Below are 21,681 nucleotides of genomic sequence, written 5' to 3' on the forward strand. Positions count from 1 at the left end.
GGGTGAAGATAGTTTTAGAGGAGAAACAGGTATAGAAACAAGATTTTTGCAAGTCTGTAGATAAGCCCTCTGTCAGTTATATCAATTATTCTAATGTAGGAAATAATAAATACAGAGCCATTCATGGCCAATTCCAGGGAAAACTTGTTTTCAGCATTCCTTACTTCTCTGTTTCAATAGTTTTTCTCCAAACTACAACATCCCTTTTCACAGATGTCTACTAATGTCACAAGGTTGATTACTACTCTTAAGTGAACTGACAAATTCATTTGAATATATTGATGGTTTAGAATGTGAATCATCCCAGAAACATTAAATGTTAGAATAAGAACATCAAGTGGAGAAAATGCTTAATGCAAACAATTGTCAAGGATGGCATCCCACTTCAGGTGGGATATATCTTGGGTATGGAGCTTTCTTAGTATGCTTTAGACATGCAAACTCCCTTCCACAAGTGATTTAAGACCAGAACTTCAGCCAAGGACCCTAAACTCTCTTTCTACCTTGTTGCTTGTTTCAGGAAACATGAAGAGGTCACTTCTGTATGTTAAGCCTCAAGTTCCAAAATTTAAGACAAGGGAGGTATTCCAGATTCAAAGGAATAGTGTTTTATGTAGATGTACTTTATTTAATTTTTAAATTATTAAAATGAGAATGTGAATTTAGAAAGATGTGAAAATGATTCTGTCAAAGGAAATCAAAAATGAAACAAACTACTATACCAACTCAAAAAAAAAAAGGGAAAAAAATGGAAATTCTATCTTTAAAAGTTTCCTCTTTCTTAAATTACTCAAAATGCCTTAATTATAAGTTTTCAATTTTAAGTGGTAAGATAGCCAGGAATGTGTGACTAGTTGATAATAACCATTAAAATTAATAGAAGTGTTTATATTTTTACCTATGAGCAGAATTGAACATATAGGGCATTTTTAAATAAAAAAAATCAAATCTCTCAGGAATACTTGGAGTTAATAAGTATGCTTTATGGAAACAGAGTCTATGAATTGCATTTCATTCAAATCCTCTATGGGATTTACTCAGCACTGGTTGCCAATTCCCTATGTACACTGTATAATGAAACATATTTTGTCTAACAGACACAACATGGCGTCCTCTTGGTCTGTTCTTCCAAACTAATAAGCTACACATTTACCAAGTACTAATTACTCTTATAATATCCCTAATACCTTTGGAGAAGGGGCTTACAGTGTATTAATGAAATGTAAATTTTAGGGCTCTTCATTTGCTTGGGTCTTTTACACACCCTGGCAGGGAGCCTAACAACTTTATATTCATAATTTTGTATAATTTTTCTTAAAAAGGACACAAACAAAATTGTATAAACTTCAACCTTATAAATCCTTGATTTCTCCCTGTCTTAGAGTGAATTATTATTTATTAGATGCCATTCTTTGCACCATAAAAATTAGTGAATGCATGAAAGAGGTCCTAAAGGGATGTTTTCTCCCCTGATTCACCTTTTTTTTAAATTGAGATATAATTGACATATAACATTGTATTAGTTTTAGAGTTTTAGATAATGATTTGTTATATGTATATATTGCAAAATGATTACCACAATAAGCTTAGTTAACATTCATTACCACATATAGTTACATTTTTGTGTTTGTGATGAGAACTTTCAAGATCTACTCCCAGCAACTCTTAAATATGCAATACAATGTTATTAACTATCTTCACCATGCTGTATATTACATCCCCCCAGCTTATTTATTTTATAGCTGGAAGTTTTTACCTTTTCGCCACCTGCATCCAGTTGCCCACCTCTCACGCTCACCCTCCACCTATGACAACTACCAATCTGTTCTTTGTATCTATGAGTTTAGTTGTTGTTTTTAGATTCCACATTTAAGTGAAATCATACACCATTTGTCTTTCTCTGACTTATTTCACTTAGCATTAATGTCCTCAAGTTTCATCCATGTTGTTGCAAATGGCAGGAAGTCCTTTTTCGTGGTTAAATAATATTCTGTTGTGTGTATATATAGCACTTTTTTTTTCAATCCATTCATTGGTTGATATGTACTTAGATTATTTCCATATCTTGGGTGTCTTAAATAATGCTTCAGTGAACATGGAGGTACAGATGTCTGCTCTAGATAGTGATTATGTTCTCTTCAGATGTACACCCAGAAGTGGAATTGCTGGATCATATGGTAGTTTTATTTTTAATTTTTTGAGGACCCTCCATAGTGCCTGCAATTTACATTCCCACCAACATTGTACAAGTTTTCCCTTTTTTCCGCATCCTTGCCAGCATTTGTTATCTTTTGTCTTGGATTTCCCTGATGATTAACTTTGAAAAAGACAAACATTGAAAATAAATAGAGACTTGATTACAAGTTTATGGAATATTTATCATGAGTCACTGTGGGATCTTCAAGACACTTGCTTTCTTCCTTTACTTTTACTATCTAGGATTCCTCTCCATGGTAATAGAAAGGAAAAGGCTGTCACTGGTTTGTTAATAAGGGAAGAATTCTGACTACTTTCTAAAAATAAATCAGGGAAGAGAGGATGAAAAAGATAAATGACTGAAAGATGATCACCTCATGACTGCTGTGTTCATAATGATCGGTACAGCTCAGATTGTTTGCTGTTTTACCATGTAGAGGCAATTTTCCATAAATCTAGTAAAATATATTATATTTATGTGGCAGATTATTTTAGATTATGAGCAGGCACTTTATTTTTTTTTCTGTGCTGTTTTCTGAAGGAGTTAACTACTGTAATGCCCACCATACCCACATAAGAATAGACTAAAACTTGAACTCCACACTTTGACAGCTGAAGTTGTATTTCCTATCCTTTTCTCCATGAGTTCAGCAGACATGTTTATTATCTCTACCATGATCACCCAAAGAAGAATGTTGTTCGTTTTGTATTACTATGTAATAGATTACCACAAATTTAGAATCCTTTGTGGGAAGTTGATAGAAGATGTGTACATGATCTTTAGAATGTGGTCTTGAGCGAGACCATGATCAATACCATCAGAAGTCTTGGATAAAATCTGTGTTCAGAGTTTTCTACTGATTAAATGAGACAACATGCAAAGTACTTAGTGTAAATCCTGGAATATTGTAATAGTTCAATGAATATTATTTATCTTTCCTCCCTCCCTAACTGTTAAAGCTGGGAAGCAACTGAAATGATGCAAAAACTTCTAGCCCATGTTTTCAAGATTATTGTGCCTGGGAGATTGACCAAATAATGAAATTCAAATATATATAAATATAAATATGTGGATTTAAATTCACAAAATCATTAGCAGATATGGTCTTAATTCATAATGAGTTTCACTAAAAAATGGGCAAAAGATTTGAAGAGACAGTTTTCCAATAAGGATATAAGTTCCATCACTAATCTATATCTTAGTTTCCTCATTTGCAGAATGGGTAGAAAATTAACACCTACCTCAACAATATATCTGTGAGGTCAAATATGATAGTGGGTATAAAATTACTTTGTAAATTGTGACTGGGCATTCCCAAGGTCTGCTGCCAGAATCTGTGTGTTCAAAGATCAAAGAACTAGACCCATTACCTCCAATCTTTTCACATACATACACACCAAAAAAAAAAAAAACCAAACTATTAATTTGTTCTAAAATCTTTTGCCTATAAAAGAAAATCTATTGGAACATTTTGGTCAGTAACTCTGAAAGCCAAAATGGTTTATATATCACTTATAACATGGGAATGCTAAGCAGAGTTCACTAATGAGATGACTAGTCTGCAGTAACTATTTCAAAATGGATTTGGGGGTGAATTTTTATAGAAGTACTTCTTTATGAAGTATCATTGAATTAAAAAACCTACAAAGATCAGAAGAAAGATAAAGCAATCATCGGATTTTCCACCTACCTCTTGTTTCAAGCGAAATAATTATTTTTTGCCATTTAGCCTGAGGGATCCTCCATGCTGGCTGGACATTGTGAGAAAGCAAGAACTGATAAAATAGCAGAGCTCCTTGCATCCCAAGTGAAGTATGATTTCCACAGGTAAATTAGGAACAAGGGAGTAATGATGGGAAAACTTACTGTGCTAAAAAGACAGTATTTGGAATGAATGGGCAAATATAAAATGATAGGTTAGTTAAAAGTTACATCTTAGAGCAGACTCCATCCAGTGACCAATTAAGTAACAAAAAATAGACACAATCAAAACAAGAATAAAATCCCTTAAACATAACATTTACCAATATATCCTAAATGAAAGTAAAATAGTGTCAAATTACCTCATACTTATATCTCAACATTTATGCTATAGTTTTTTCCCTCTCCTAGTTTGAAAAGTGTAATGTGAAGAAGACATGATTTTCTTTATAATGGACTCACTTATTTTTTTAATTTAAAATTTTATTTTATTTTTTACATTCAATTATTTTTTTCTGTTTTTATTGAGAAAAAATTGACATATAACACTGTATTAGTTTAGGGTGTACAACATAATGATTATATATATATATATATATATATATATATATATATATATCAAAATGATTACCACAGGTTTTTAACATCCATTACCCACACATAGTTAAAATTTTTTTCTTGTTATGAGAACTTTTAAGATCTACTGTCTTAGAACTCCCAAATACACAATACAGTATTATTAATTATACTCACATGCTGTATGTTAGATCCCCCAGAACTTATTCATTTTATAACTGGAAGTTTGTACCTTTTGATCATCTTCACTTATTTTGCCCACCTTTCCTCCCTCACCTTTGACAATGAGCAATCTATTTTCTGTACCTATGAGTTCAGTATTTTTTTTTAGATTCCACCTGTAAGTGAGATCATACAGTATTTGTCTTTATGTGTCTGACTTATTTCACTTAGCATATGCCCTCAAGTTTCATCCTTGTTGTGACAAGTGGCAGCATTTAGTTTGTTTTCATGGCTGAATAATATTCCATTGTGTGTGTGCATGTCTATGTGTATAGTATTTTCTTTATTATTCATCCGTCAATGAACTCTTTGTTTCTATATCTTGACTATTGTAAATAATGCTGTAATAATAAACATGAGGGTACAGATATCACTTCAAGATAGCGATTTCATTCTCTCCAGATGTATACCCAGATGTGGAATGGCTGCATATGATAGTTTTATTTTTAATTTTTTCAGAAACTTCCATACTGTTTTCCATAGTGGCTGCACCAATTTACCAAATATAACAAAAGCAAAAGCTGAAAGAAAAAAGAAAAAAAGAAAATCCTTGAATGACAGTCAGAATTTAAAGAGCAAAACTAAACTATGCTATTAGACTGCATTTTATTTACTACAGGCAGTATTAGGCTGAACTACTATCCTAGTTTTACTATAAAATGTTTACTCAGTCTCTTAATCAATTGGTGGTTACTAGTGTCTAAAGTACTTTATCTGCCTCATTGTATATTAGCTGCACAACTGACCACATATTGACATAAATGACAAAAAAATGTAGACAATATATTTGTATTTAAAATAGCCATAGCATCTATTATGACTGCCCTAATTAAGTTATCTCTTAGTCCAAAATTTTAAAAAGAAGTTTAGCAATATCTGTTCATAATTTTGCCAAATAAGGAAATACCTGTTATCCTTAGGAAGTATCAAAGTTATCCTACACAAGAAAAAAAATGAAATCAATAAGATCAATGCTTAAGTGCCACCAAATCTTCGTGATTAAAGGACAAAGGGGACAGGGTAGAACTTTGCAATAGCTCTCATCAAAGGGAAGTTTTCAAGTGAGTTCTGAGATATTGCATAAAAGGTCCTGGCAATTCAAATGCCATCTTTTAAAAACATATTTGGAGATTATAAATATAGTGACTTCATTGTGAATGAAAGCAAAAGTAAGTGACATCTTTAAAGGTACCCAGGAGTATGTGGACACATTGTTTACATTTATAGCCAATTCCATTCATAGTTCAGTGCTAAAATGTTCCTTTAAAGAAAAGGAAGCCTGGTATAGAAGTGGCCAAGTCTTGAGAATGTAATTATTATAATAATCATTTGGTAACTGTAGCAAATTGAAGATGACAAATCCTTTGGTCTTCCTCACCTTGTGAAGTAGGAGTCTATGCCTCTTCCCCTTGAATCCTGTGCTCTGCATTGCTTTGACTAAAAGAATAATAGCAGAACTGACTCAGTGTCAGTTTACATGCTCCATGTTTAAAAAACTAATAGCTTTTATTTCTATCTCATATGACACTCAGTCTTGGAGCCCTGAGCTGTCATGTAAGAAGTCTGAGTACAATGTTGGAGAGATTGTGGAGGGACCCTGATACTACATTGAGAGAGAGAGACAAACCAGCTGTCCCCACTAATGTGCCAGGCCTGTGATCAATGCCATCTTAGACCTTCCAGACCAGATGAGCCACCAGATGAGTATCACTGAATGACCTCAGTCAACCAAGGAAAAAAAAATTTAACCAGCCATATCCTATCTTAATTCTTGACACACAGAAACTTTATATATAATAAAAGATCTATTGTTTTAAGCTACTAAATTTGGGGATAGTTGTTACACAGCAGTGAATAAGTATGGCAACAGTTACTATTACATATACTCAGCACTTTACTTCTCTATTGTCTCTATAAGCATCAGACAAAAGTCTAATGAGACTTATTTTCAAAAATTTACTGTCTTAGGATTTTCAACTTTTAAAACTAAAAATATGTTCAGAATCAATAGTTTCTCCAGAAATAAAGGAACTTCAGTGTCATAGTGTTGGACATATTAGCTATATTGGGGACAAAATGCTTTGTAAACAAGATATATGTCATCTAAAATAGTTATTGGAAAATCCTAAAAGTAAATGTTAAATTTAAAGTGATGTATCTGTTAATACTCATGGTTATTTAGGTGAAGTAACACCATGCTTTATGGCTGAAATCACATTTGCTTGTCAGGTGTAGTCATTTATATTCATACCAAATGGTGAAGGACTTCTACTAAATAAGGCTGCCTACTTGTATCTATTGGGAAACTCATTACTTTCATTTATACTAGCCAGGAAGTTCTCAGGAAAGATCAGAGATAAAAGGTATTATCTGCAAAAGAAAAACAAAAACCACAATATCAACCATGTCACACTATTTCTGAAAATAACAAAAGAGTTCACTTTTGGAGGAATTAGACTGTAAAAGTGAAAAATCACATATGTCATTAAATAGGCAGCATAGGGTTTGAGAACACAAAAAGTCAGATAGTATGTCTAGTTTCTTCAAATATATCATTATGCCCTCATTGGAAGTATATATTGTAGAACAGAAGACTTTTCATTAGGAAGCCTAAGTCCCTTGGGAGTGCATACCATTCACTTGAACAAGAGGACATGTTTTCTTTGGAAAAGTATATTCTAAAATTTAAACCACTTTCCTTTTTTTAGAGGTGATATTTAATCTGTTTTTCATTCAATTTGTATTAAAGAAGCATGAGATTTGATGTTTAGTAGGTGGAAATTGCATTTTAAAAATTTTGAATCACTGTTACAAAAATTCTTTTATGATTGGATAGTATAAATGACTGCAAAATACTTTGTTGTCTTGGAGAGTTAATGCCCTTTTAGATGGTGGTTTGATTATTACCAAATGGCTTTCCTTTTCCAATTGTGGGGAAGTAGGATGAGCTCTGTACTGAGAATTAATAATGATCTGCCATCTAGTCTTTGATTTGCCACTAACAAGCATTTAGCCCACAAGCAGGTGACTTTTTCTCCCTAGCCTGAGTTTCCTCAGTTTTGAAACAGGGTGTTTTCAAAAGATTTATAAGGTCCATTCCAGCTGTAATAGTCTATGACTAAACCTTCCCCACCAGACTTGCTGAAGTTCCCTTATAATTTGCTCCCTTGGGTTAGAACAGAGTCTTCTATTAATAGGCAAATATTATCTGAGAAGAGTTGTCCATTAAGCCATTATTCACCATTAAAACCTCAATTTGATTCAGATTATGAGATTAACTAGCAGGGAACCGAAGGGATAGAACTAAGAAAAAAAAAGTTGGACATGAATGGAAAAGGGCAGAAAAGCAATGGAAGAATGTTTCAAGGAACCGAAAGCTTGCATATAGAGATTGGGCACTAGCCTAGACAACTTCAGCGTTTGCCTAGGAAAGCTCTTAGTGATGGACCTGTGGTAATGAGGCAACAATATTATGCACGTACCTTAATTGGGGCCTCACTGAATATGAAAGAAGGACTACATTGGGCAGCTTGGGTCTCAAATATTTTATTCTGGATCTACTGGCTCGAAGATACCAAGTGACCTGCTATTATTTTGTGGTGGAGTAAAATGCCCAACCGGTAGAGAAAAAAACTGGTGCCCTGCTCCATAGCAACGTGAAGGATGAAAACTTTGCCACGGTAGACAAAGCCTATCCAGCGTATGGTGGATGTCTGCTTCTGTGGAATGATGTGAGGGTTTTCACCAGCCCTAAATTATATCTACATTCAAGAATGAGAAAGGGAAGGATGATCTCTCTCCCTGTTGTTTAAGGTTTTCCAAAATATTTGTATAAAACTTGGGCTTAAATCTGATTGATCAGATGTTGGTCACTTAGCCACACAGACTGGCAAGAAATTCAGGAAAACAATGTATTTTATTCTAAGAGTCAATGTGCCCTGATAAAAATTAGAATCTGCTTACTCTGGATAAAGAGGAAGATAAATATGGGAGTCTTGGACCCAAAATGCACTATCAGAGTCTGAGACCCCCACATACTTTCCATTAAGGATATTTTCACCTAAAATTAAAATTCAGTTGCAGAGGAGAAGCTTTAAACTTTGCAACATGGTACTACCATAATTACCTAAATAAACAATAAAGCAGACTGGAAACCCCAAAGAGTATAAATATTATTGAAATATAAAGCCTCTAATGCTAATAGCCATAATATTGCAAAAATAAAAGCAATAAGAAACTTCATGTGAAAATACACTGTCTCTCTTGGATTATACACAATTATGCCTTTGAAGGACCAGAAAAGATTCAAATTAGGGAATCACTGATTAGATTTATCTTTCACTATAATGAACCTTATAGTTCAGGTGTATGAATGTCTGCCAAAATTCAGGAAACAAAACACTTTCCAAATAATTAAGTAGTAACAGGGATAGAAAAAGTTTTAATTAATCTTCTTCTACAACTTTCTATAACATTGCCAATGCTATCTGTAAACTTTTAAGATCAAACACCTATTTCATACTGAGATGAATTATTTTTGCATCTTAATCGAAAAACTAGGTTTGATATGCCTTTTTCACCTATAGAAGAAATGTCAAAGAGAAGCAGCTCTCATTCATAAAATGGTGTTTTATAGGGTAATCAAGAATATTTTATATTAAGTTGCTAATTTGTTTATTCATTTTATCTGATAATGAGGAAAATGTATGTTGAATCACTTAAAGCAGAGGGGGATATAATATTGTATTTTTTAAAATAAGCATTCTAAGACCATAAGAACCATGGTCTGAAAAAGATATTGAAAAACAACGACTAAGGGGCCCCCTGTTGTGCTGCAGTCAGAGGTGACTCATTTTGAGCAAAGGCTTCACAAACTCTGTGAGGCACAGTCATTAAGCCACCCCAGTGACAGATCTGGAAAAAAGGTAATTACAACTGTACAACAAACCAAATGATAATAGTGTCAGAGCAGCAGCATATTGTAGGTTACCCATGTGGTGCCATTTCGAGAATACTAGACAAACATACCTTCCCTACCGGCCCAGACATGGAGCCTGAAATTCCCAGATTAGTCAAACATCATGTGAGTTACCAAAGAGGGATAACATAATAAATCCATTATCGGTCATTAATGCCAAACATAGATTTATTTATTGTCCACTTATCCAGTAGGATTCTGAGTGGAAGAGCTACTGGATAGGTAAGGTTGAAGTTAAGAAGGTAGTTAGGAAAAGTATGCAGCAAAGGAGGGCTGGCAGGGTGAGACAGGGCACTGGCAGGAATCAGATCACAGTAACATCCTAGAGAACGAGAGATAAGACTTTGGGAAGTTAGTAAGACACAGGATTAACAAGTGAATAAAATAAGATATGATCTCAAAGTTATGTTTTTGCTATGTTTACACAATAAACATTGTGATCTATACACATAAAATAGCTCACAGTATATCTTAATCAAGGATAGGAAGAAAGATATGAAATGTCTACTCCTAAGTTTATTAACCTCCACTAATCACAGAATCAGAATGCTCCAACTATCAATCTTTATGCCAATCAACATATATTTATTGAATTCCTACCACTGGAGTAGCAGGCACCGGTGATCCCAAAATGAAGATGGTAAGGTCACAAAGTGGATTACCTAGGCATTAGAAGGTAGTCATAGATGTAAAAATTCCCAGGAAGCTGAGAAATAGCATTACCATTAAATGATTACTGCATCAATCCTTCCATATTTAAAAGTTATTTTCAAACTGTGTGATTCTACTATTATCTTGAGGAGAGATCGTGAAGTCATTGCAGAGCTCCAAGAAAAAAAATCAAATCCTAAAAGCAATATTGATGCTAGCAACCCCCACTCCCATTGCAGTGCCACTCGGCATGACATATAATAGTCGAAGCACGATGGTGAAACCCTTCATTACTCAGAGCATGTTCCTTTGTACTCAGTAAGTTGTCTTTTGTTCAATAGTCAGCCTTTTAGTCAGCAAATATGTCTTTGCTTATAGAGCTCTGGGTATACTGCCAGGACTCTGCAAATAACAAAATTGTAATAATTAAACAGTTATCCATGAATGAACATACTTAACCCAAGAGTGTTCCAGTAGAAAGGGCAGGAAGAGCTAATATATTAGTCAGCAACACACAGACCAGATGGAAGGGTGAGTTTTTTTTAAAATGTTATTTGAAACAGAGGATACAGGGATAGTCTTGAGAGCCCCAGATTCCTAAATCCCGTGTTCTGGGGCAGGGGCCAATGAGGGAAAACAGAACTTTATGCATGCATATGTTTAATTAAGTTTCAAGTTGTAACATGCACTAAGAGCTATTTCGTTTTCCTTTATCTCAGGAACCCAGAGAGCTAAGGGATCAGTGAAGTGTATGGTTGATAGCCCCCAACTTTACAGCTTACCATGAGACAACCCAAAGTTCATATCCAATAGCTATATATTTAGCCATTTTTCTTATAATGTATTGCATGCCCATTTTAGCATTTTTGAATATAAAAGAGTGTAAAGACAAGACAACCCCAATCATAATCACTGTTCACAAAATGTTAGTGAATTCTTCCTAGTGTGTATTCTCATCATGCACACACACACACACAGAATTATTCTTTATACACGATTTTGAATTTCATTATGTCTAGCATTATAAACTTGGTATTTTCCTGTGTATTAAGAATTTGATGAAAACAATATTTTTACATATTTTTGAATGAAATGGAAAATTTTATTGGTATCAAATTTGAGGATTATCTTATTAGTATCTTAGAAAGCTCAGACCTCTTCCCTACAAGTTTTTTTTTGTTGTTGTTTGTTTGTTTTTGTTTGTTATTTTAATAGAGGTACTGGGGATTGAACCCAGGAACTCGTGCATGCTAAGCATGTGCTCTACCACTAAGCTGTTACCCTCCCCCACTATTTTTTTATGTTGAGGTATAATTTAAATAAAATGAAATGCACCCATCTTACAGGTACAGTTCAATGAGTTCTGATAGTGATACAATCACATAATCAACACCTCTATCAAGACACGGAATATTTCCATCACCTAGGAGATTTCAACACCCTTTTGCTTCCTGTGATGGTTTCCACGCATGAGTCTCTGCTCTGGTAAGCCTCAACTCCCTGTATTCACCTGTCTCTCCAATCCTGGAGACTGTGGTTTCTCCTATATCCTCCCCTTTCTTATGAATCGAAGAAGAAGCGTTGACTTTTCATTCTGTTCAGCTTGTTTGTTATTGTTAGGATGCAGTGGTGACTTCCAAGCTCCTTACATGTGGATCTGGAAGCCAGAAGTCTAGCCTGCCTTTTCTCTTGGTTTATTGTTTCCTTTCCTGCACAGAAGCTTCTTAGATTGATATTGTCAAATAAACAACACATGATAAATAAAACTGAGATATCAATAACTATTTCTCATATAAGAATTATCTGTAATTGTTTTTCCATAACATGCATCTTTATCACAGACTGTGCAGATAAACTGTGCAAACTAATTTTCTTTGTGAGGACTGCAGTGAGATATATTGGGACACATTTATTCATGGATGCCTTCAAAGCTGCCTCTTGCTCTAATCTCTCCCTCTCTCTCTCTCTCTCTCTCTCTCTCTCTATATATATATATATATATATATATATATATATATATACACACATATATATATACACACACACACACACACACACATAATATATATATATATATTTAGCCAAGAAAATTCTAAATTGGAGGAGACTCTGATTTGGTTAATATGTCCTGAAATTCATTTGATTCCAAAACGTTTTTAACCATTTTTTTTTAGTAGGCTGGTTTTGTTATTGGAGCTTTATTACTAAGACTATGAGGAGTTATGCACATATGAAATATTTCTAGAAAATTTGTAAATGATTTTCCAGATAGTTCACATAAAATGTAAGAAGACTGCTTTCTTGATAAACTGACAATATATGCTTCTAATCCAACTAGGCTAAACTGCATGCAGTTCAAACACACACACACATACACACACACACACACACACACACACACACACACACACACACACAGAGCGTCTTTCTTCTCACCTGCGTGCCTTTGCTCCTTCTTTGCCTTGACTGATTTCCTCTTGCTTTACTCTAATCTGTTCATTGGCTTCTACTTTATGAATTATTTCCTCCAGGATTATTTCCCTGACAGCTAAGTAATGTAACTTTCTTCTGACCTTCTTTACATCCCCCTGCACATCTCTATCATAGCACAGAAAAAAAATGACCTATTTATACACTTGTCTCCCTTTCTAGGCCATAAGACCCTTGAGGTTCCTTATTTGTGATTGTATCCCAGTGCCTCGTTCTATTTCTGGTACATACAAGATAGTCAATATATTGTGATTGAATAGACAGACGAATGGATGGATAGACAGATCAATAGATGAGTTTATGACAGTTAATTAAATTGTGGCCTTAGTCAAGTAAGTCATTAACCTAGTATCTCTGGACTAGAGTATCGTAACCTCTAAATGGGGAAGACTGAATGCTCTCTATGTTTCTTTCCAGCTCAAATTTCTCCATTTCCTTATATAACCTTTGGATGTCTATTGTGTTACTTCTTAGAATTCCTAATTATTCAGGAAGCTTATCTAAATAGTAGAAAATATTGACGAAGAGGCAATAGTGGTGCTGCATTATTAAAACTGATGGGGGGAGGGTATAGCTCAAGTGATAAAGCACATGCTTAATATGTCCAAGGTTCTGGATTCAGTCCCCATTACCTCCTCTGAAAATATATACCTAAATAATCTAATTACATCCCCCTCCCAATTTTTTTAAATTAAAAAAATGATGATATACTATGCAAAGAAATGTTAAGGGCTTGAGAAAGCCTTTTCATACCCCATGTTTGCTTACATACCATAAACACTTGAGAAATAATCAAGTAAAAATCCATTGTTTTGAGCCCTGTTTCCCACATAGTCAAACTTATTTGTAAAAATCCTACATGGTATGATTTGCGGACCATTAAAATACCCATTCATACAGAAATATGCTGAAGTTGCATTTTCTTTTTTCTTTTTTTTTAAATTTTTACCAATACCAATTCCATTGTATATGGATAAGAGAGAAACGGAGAGACCAGTTCAGGTCTGCAGGTAATTTTGCCGGCCACTGCACTCATTGAGAATTAGACCAAGAGTGGACTATTTCCATCCGTTAGTCAGTAGCCTTGTATGCCATTTAGGATCTGAGTTTCTTGACATCCTAAATGCAAATCTAAGTGTTCAAAGCCCATAGTTCTTGACAATAAGCCAGTGAGTTCATCTATGCACAAGCAAGAAAATAGTGATCTATTCCAATACTAGCTGAGGAACTGGTCCAGTGGGACTTATTTACTATTTTTCAACATGATGCCTTCCTATGGTATTTTAAGAGTAATTCAGACAATAGACCCTTTTCACTCTACATGCTGACTTTATAATCTATTCCTAGGTAGGATACATCTCTACTATATCTCTCATTTACCTGCCAAAGTTCCTAAAATCAACTCAGTTGGCATTACTCGGTAAAGGGTGATATTTGTGTATACTGTATACGGGCCACGAGGTATGTAGAAGAATTTGGCAATTGTGATGTGTTGAGAGAAGACCACATAGGAGAAGCTAAAGATGTAGGCCAGGGCTGCTTAACAGTATTTGTGTGCAAATGAAAAACTAAAAATTTCCTTTTCATTAGGAAATTTTGTTTCCTTCTCTCAAAAAGATTTCATAGTGTTCTGATTTGTTTCAACGAAGAACTTTAATACTATCTTTCAGAAGTTTGTAGAGAATGTACAAATCTATGATGTATACAATGTAACTGGTACCCCCTTTCCATGCAGTGCCCTGGTAAAGCACACAATCTGAACAACCATACCCAGCAGCACTGGTCTGGGGACGTAAGGTGGTCATCAAAAGGTTGTGGCAAGAAGACTAGAAGTAGGGGAGGAACAAAACAAAACGCATGGAAGAGCAGCAAACACAAACTTGGCAACCTTATCAATCTGTTCAGCACCTTCACTGGTTCTTGATACAGAATCATACATCCTGCTACCCAGCGCAAGATTCTTCATTTTCAGTCCTGTTCTGCTCCCTGATGAGAAACAGCAAGGAAAGTTAGAACACGTTATCAAAGGTTACATGAGAATTCAGAATGTCACTACTAACTTCAATGTGCATCCCTTATAAATTATTTGGTGTCTCTCACCAAATCCATCTGGTGTAACTGAAATACACCTGAATTACCTTTCCAGAATGATAGTTCATGCCTTATACAAATTAAGTTTGTCTTGACCAGAGGTAACTTAAACTAGCATATTTCAAATGTATATTTTTCCAGCCGCCAGAATTTGACATATCACCTGTCATTTCTTAATCAAAAGAAAAAAAACAGAAAATGACCTTTCATGGACAGATAATCTGAAACACATGCTCACACTCATATAGCACAAACACAGACACACACAGGCACACACACACACATACACACAACCTCCAGCCTATAGCAATTTTTTCCAGTTCCTTTAATACCTGCATGATTTCAGAAGTGATACATTGCCTGGAACTGAGCTATAGTCACAAGAGAAAATCCAGCAACTGTGTTACAGATGTATTTTTCTTTTTTATGGAAACTTTTCCTTGTTCCCAAATAAATATCTTTGTGCTGTAGCCACAGGGTTTTGAGACCCTATGATATTTTATTTGGTTGTTTTCACAATCTAAAACATTATGCCTTAATGGGATAAAGGTACCAAAAAAAAAAAAGATGTTATTCTTCACATGATGAGGCTGAAACCATATCCATCAGCATTTTAAATTGTCTTTCCAGGAGTGGTGATGGTTTCTGCTGAGATGGCTACATCCCTGTCATCTAAGGCATATCCCCATAGGACACCAGTCTTGCACGATGGAGTGCTTCTGGGGTCAATTTTCTACATGCAGAAGGGTAATGTGATTAAGAGGATAGATGGGGAATAATACTTCACGACATTCCTGAGATGACTAAATGAGGTAATCTACATTATATGCTTGGCACACAATAAGCACTCAATAAATAAGAGCTAGTACTACTGCTGCTCACCTGTGATATTGGCCTAATTAGCACTACAATATATAGCACTATAATAGCTATATTAGCATAGGTATATCACTGATTAGAAATGAGGACACAAGTGGACCTTTTTAATGCAGTAAAGCTTAGTTCCCTTGAAGTCAACCTTAGAAGGACCCCAATAGACCTTTCAAGAAAGAGGGAAAAAAAAAATAAGTTAACAGAAATTACTCTACTATAGGCAGCATCCAACATCCTACTTTGCATTGTACTTTATCCCCTAGAATTAGCTCTCTTTCTCACTGGTTAACTCCATTCATTGAATTTCATTATCTATTTTTTATAGGATAATTATAGGTGCAAGTGAATACATAAAAAGAGAAGTTTTGAATCAAGTTATCTATTGATAGAGAGCAGCCTGAGGTCATTCCTCAAAGACATAAAAGAGGAGATGATATATTAGGTGATCCAACAAAATGACAATTGAAATTATGCCCCCCTTCCAAGACTGAGATTTTATTAGAAACTTCTTCAACACCTCACGTAGACCAGATTAATACATTGTAAGGGGGACAAACTCAACTTGCAGATGCCCCGATCACTGGCTTCTCTATCCATTTAAAAGCTGTCATTTCTCGATTGGGGCACAAACAGGGGTGCACAGATTCATGGGTGTATGCTAGTCTCCCTAAATTTGGCTCTCTCTAATTAGATACTTCTTTCTCTTTTCTTTCCAATGAGATTCAGATTGTTTTAGCAATAATCAACCTCAGAATCACCAAGAAGCAGAGCAGATCAGCCTCTTCACTAGAGCTAAACCTCAAAGAGATGACCAAAATCATCTATTTCCAGTAAAGAGAATCTGTGTCTGGTAGGCCAGGTTCAGGAGAAAAGTAGATGCCCTATTTGAACCAGGATATTTGCTTAATGATTAATGGTAAGTCCATTTCAATAAGTCTTGTCCTTTTGTTACTTTATGGGAAATAAAGTATTAAACTGAAATTCATTCCTGTTCATTCAACAAACATCCCCTAAGCACCTACTATACCCCAAACATAAGGTAGAGGTTAATATGTGCAGTTAGCAGAACAAATGGCAAGAGGAGGAAAGGGTAGAGAGAAATCAGACTGATTCCAAAGAAAGGAGAAATAGGAAGTCCTTTTAAAGTTGGTGGACTTAAGCAGTGACTTGCCATCCTACCTTTTAAGAAAACATATTGGATACTTACTGAGTGCCAAGCATTGTTCTAATTGCTCCCAAATGCACGGTGCCCAGAGCTCCCTCTTGCCAATAAACACTACTGAACTTAATCTCATCCCACACCTGACACTCCAAATATCCTGAGCACTAATATTGAGGGAAAGGCTTATCTAAAGGTAGAAGAAACATCTGACCTTGGGGCACATACTTCCTTCTTACATCCTTTGAAATAGATAAACAGTTCTACCAGTGTGTTCAAAATTCCCAACTCAGTCATTCAGATAGAGTTGACATCTTCCAAATGGGGCAAATGCCTAAAATTGAAAGATGAAATGATCCTGACCTGTACAAATGACTTAGCTTTAGGGAGACGCAGTAGATAATGTATAGAAGAGAGAATAAGATTTGATAAAGGCTGCATATGACATAGAAAAAAGGGACATTAAACATGGCCTAGCTCTAACCTACATTTGCAGTATTATTTCCTACTACATATATCACTAGTATACTTTATACCCAAACCATATTAGACCGCTTGTTTAAATTAACTTACACTCCACTTCCATCACTTTGCTCAAGCTAATCCTTTTGCCTGGGATGTCTTTCTTTCCATATCCCCCTGCTGATGTTTAATCAATCCTCAAAAAGGGCAAGTTCAAGGGGCAACCCCCTCTATAAAGTTTTCCCCTATTTCCCCACAAGGAATTAACCCCTCCCATATAGATCTAAGCCACTTGTCTGTGCTTCCATTATGACATTTATCAAGCTTAATTTGTGTTAAAATGATACGTGATTAGTGATCACTCCCCTACAAGATCATAAGAAGATTTGAGAGAAGGCATTTCTACTTTAGTTGTTTTGATGAGTTGACATATTAGCTTAACACTGTGCCTTAGCCATAGGCACCCAATAAATGAAATCGATTTTAATATGAAAAACATAGAAGACAAGGAGATTTTTAGTTATGTATGAAAAATGAGCCTATACAGTTGATTTTCAAACCTCAGTAAACATAGGCACAAACCATAGGCTCATAGAAACACACAATAATAATGGCAGTGTATCTATTTTAGTTGCACTTTTAGGCTAGTTTCTTTGGGAAGGGATCTCATTACTTATTTGAAATAAATTACTTTATGTTACAACACTTACATGTTTATGATAGTATACAAATATTATATAATAATTATAGTAGTAGTATAACTGATGATTACATAACATTTTTGATTGTCAATCAACATTTGATTTTACCACATTTCATCCCATTACTCTTAGGTATAGGAACCCTCTTTTCTATAATCCTGTGTTTAACTCCTGTATTAATTGGGGTTCTCCAGAGAAATAGAACCAACAGGCTGTCAAGTCCAAAATCTGAAGGGTAGGTTAGCCAACTGGAGACCCAGGGAAGAGTTAATGTTGCAACTTAACATTAAGCCTCAAAAAAGTATGGAAGCAGAATTCCTTCTTTCCTGAGGGATTTCAGTCTGTTTTCTCTTAAGGCCTTTGACAGATTGGATGAGATCCACCCACACTATGGACAGTAATCTGCTTTCCTCAAAGTCTACCGATTTAAATATTAATCTTATCTAAAAACTACCTTGCGAGTAACATCAAGACTGGCGTTTGACCAAATATATAGGTAACATGGCATAGCCAGGTTGTACATAAAATCAAACATCACACCCCCCACTAAGATATTATTTGGCCAAATAGAATGTATTTAGCCTTTTAATCTTTTACATGTGTCAATCCCATGAGCCCTTAATCATTTTTGTTAATCGTCTCTGAATTTCTTCTAATACTTCCATGATTGATGCCAATTCATAAAATGCCAATTAGTCAAGAATAATGTCTCAGCTATAAATATAGGGCTAAGTGCAGAAATCATTGCTCTATTATCAAGAAGTAAAAAAGCTGCAGACCCTGCTCTTATTGTACATTCCTCTAGAGCTATGATTTTAAATGAGTTCCTATATTTACTGTGTTTCTCCCTTAGCAAAAGAATATCCAGCATCTCAGCGTAATTCTAGAAATGACCCATAATACACTTTGGTGAACTGCATGCTGTGTGCCAAACCTTGGAATAGAGCCCTGAACTATAGAATAGTATGTTGGCATAAACTTTGGGTATATCACAATTCATTTATCAGTTTGAATTTGCTTAATATACCCTGGGGTCAAATGCCGAACGGTACGTTTTAAGTGGCTAATAAATGCCTATTTACAGTTTAAAAATTGCTCAGTTATCTAATAAAAAGTGAATACATCTGGGTATTTTGAGGAAACAAAAAAAAGAGAAATTACATGAAAGTTCCCAGCTATTAAAATTGCTCATACTTGAGTTTGCCACACATAGCTATTCTCTAAGTATGTAACTCAGGGAGAGAAACTGGACATTTAGAGGGAAACAGTCATTGTTCAAAAATATTTGTTCCACTTTTTAGTGGATTTATTCATGCCAGAGCAATTAACAAATGCTGAAATGATCTCAGCTCAGTGTGTTAGTTCAGACTGGAAATGTTTCCTCTAGGTAAAAGCACAGTTCACAGATCCACTCAAAGAAATGAATGTTAATTGGAATCAAATTATTTGATAGTACAGATTTAAACATTGAAACTTTTTTTAAAAAAGAGCTAGGGTTCAATCTTTGTTAGTTAACATCATCAATTAGTTTTATATTGTATTATTTTACTGGCGTGAGTTGCTCATTTCGGCTGTCTTTATATCACCTCCTCTGGGTCCATACTGCTACTCAGGTAAGTACAATTCTACTTGCCACTAAAATTATAAAAGCCAGATTCTATTTTCATCCTAGCCTATGTTTAATTATATCAGTTTTCTGATCCAGCTCTTCACCTTTTGTATTTTATTCTTGTTGTCAGGCCTTCCAAAAAGCCAGAATATGTTAGTTACTTACTTTATCAAATATAAAGCCTGGTATAAAAAAAAAAACCAACAAAAAAAAAAAAAGCCCAACTCACTAAGCAGAATCCAATGGACTGAAACCATCAGTTAATCCTAATTTTTGTAGGAAAACTCAAGTCACAATCAAACAAGCCAACAGTGTGGATTTGTTTAAAGCAATTCTGGGCTCAAGTCATGGGATTGCAGGACACTGAAAATTCAACTAATTCCTTGTTTCTGCTCCCATAACTTTTTTTTCAATTGCACACGAAATTGTCAATACTCAACTCAAAAAGAAGCTGAGGGGCAAGTGGAAACCAAAGCCTAGCAGATGACAATTATAATTAGGAAGGAGATAGGATCAGATATGAGGAATGAAAATTTGAAAAATCTGATGTCTACCCAGTCAAGGGTCTGAAGCTAAACTCCAAATCCAGGAACTTTGTAAAAGTCATGATTATATTCTGTCTCTGTGGGTATTTTCTGCCTGGGATCCTGGTGCCTTGAGACTGGAATTCCTCATTTACTGCCTATCTTATAATCAGGTTGGGTAACAAATTATATCATAACAGGATTGTAATATGATTGAAAGGGGGAGGGACAAATTAGGGATAGGGAATTAAGAAGTATAAACTACTATGTGTAAAATAGATAAGCAAAAAGGATATATTATATAGCATAGGAAATTATACCCATTATCTTGTAATAACTTATAATGGAGTATAATCTGCTTTATATCTTAATTGTAGTGGTGGTTACATGAGAGTACACACTTGCCAAAACTCACAGAATTACACATTTATAAAAATGAATTTTCTTATATGTAAATTATCCCTTAATGAAATAAAAAGGAAATAATCTACTGAGTGAAACTAACCTCTGATGATTGAAATCAAATATATGGTGTTTTTGATAGTGGGGAGGAAGCAGAGATGAACTAGAAAGGGGTATGAGGAAGTCTCTGTATTGATGGTACTGTTCTGTATCTTGATATGTAGCATCAAGATCGAACTACACTTAAGATTAGAATGTTCACCATACATAAATTACTCTTCATTTTGAAAAGCCTAGAAATATAAAATTTCACTCATGGCTTATTTAATTAAACAAGAAAATTAAAGCTTCTCACAATTAAATAGTTCTGTTATTACCCTGAACTGTTGTGTAAATGTTCAAATGAGGTGGTACAGGAAAAACTGGCCATATCTAACAAATATGAAATTTCACTTTTCACTTTCAACAGCCCCTCTTCACCACCCTCAGCAGATTGTTGAAGAAACAAATGTAGATGTCAGAAACAAGTTTTTCTCATTAATAGCAGATCATTAAGAGGATTTAAAATTAATAGGTTCATGCTGATTCTTCTATACTCTTATTGTTCCTCAAAATGTACTTCACAGAATCATGCCTTAAAAAGCAATTTTGGAAAATTGTGGATGTTAGGTTAATATTGAGTTTCAGACATCCAGCATGGGTTGTAAAATTCAATGTACCATTAAAATGTACCATTTAAATTACCTGGAATGAATTATTTCTAAAATAAAAATTAACAATATATTCTTAAACAGTGAGACAAACATCACTTGAATAAGAATAACATATGAACTTTTCTTTTCAAATTGTGAATTTATTAAAATTTTGAGAGCACCACAGTTATTGGTGTTTTATGGATTTTTAAAAAATTCACATACACAAGAAAACCTCATAGCAAAATGCAAGCGGCAAAATCATTCTGAAACCATAATGTGATGAGGGGCTAAGAAGAAGGGACAATTAAGGCAAACGGTGTCTTCGTGTAAATTTTACACCAAGTTTCCCA

This window comes from Vicugna pacos, chromosome X (genome assembly GCF_048564905.1).
Source record: "Vicugna pacos chromosome X, VicPac4, whole genome shotgun sequence".
Lineage (NCBI taxonomy): Eukaryota > Metazoa > Chordata > Mammalia > Artiodactyla > Camelidae > Vicugna > Vicugna pacos.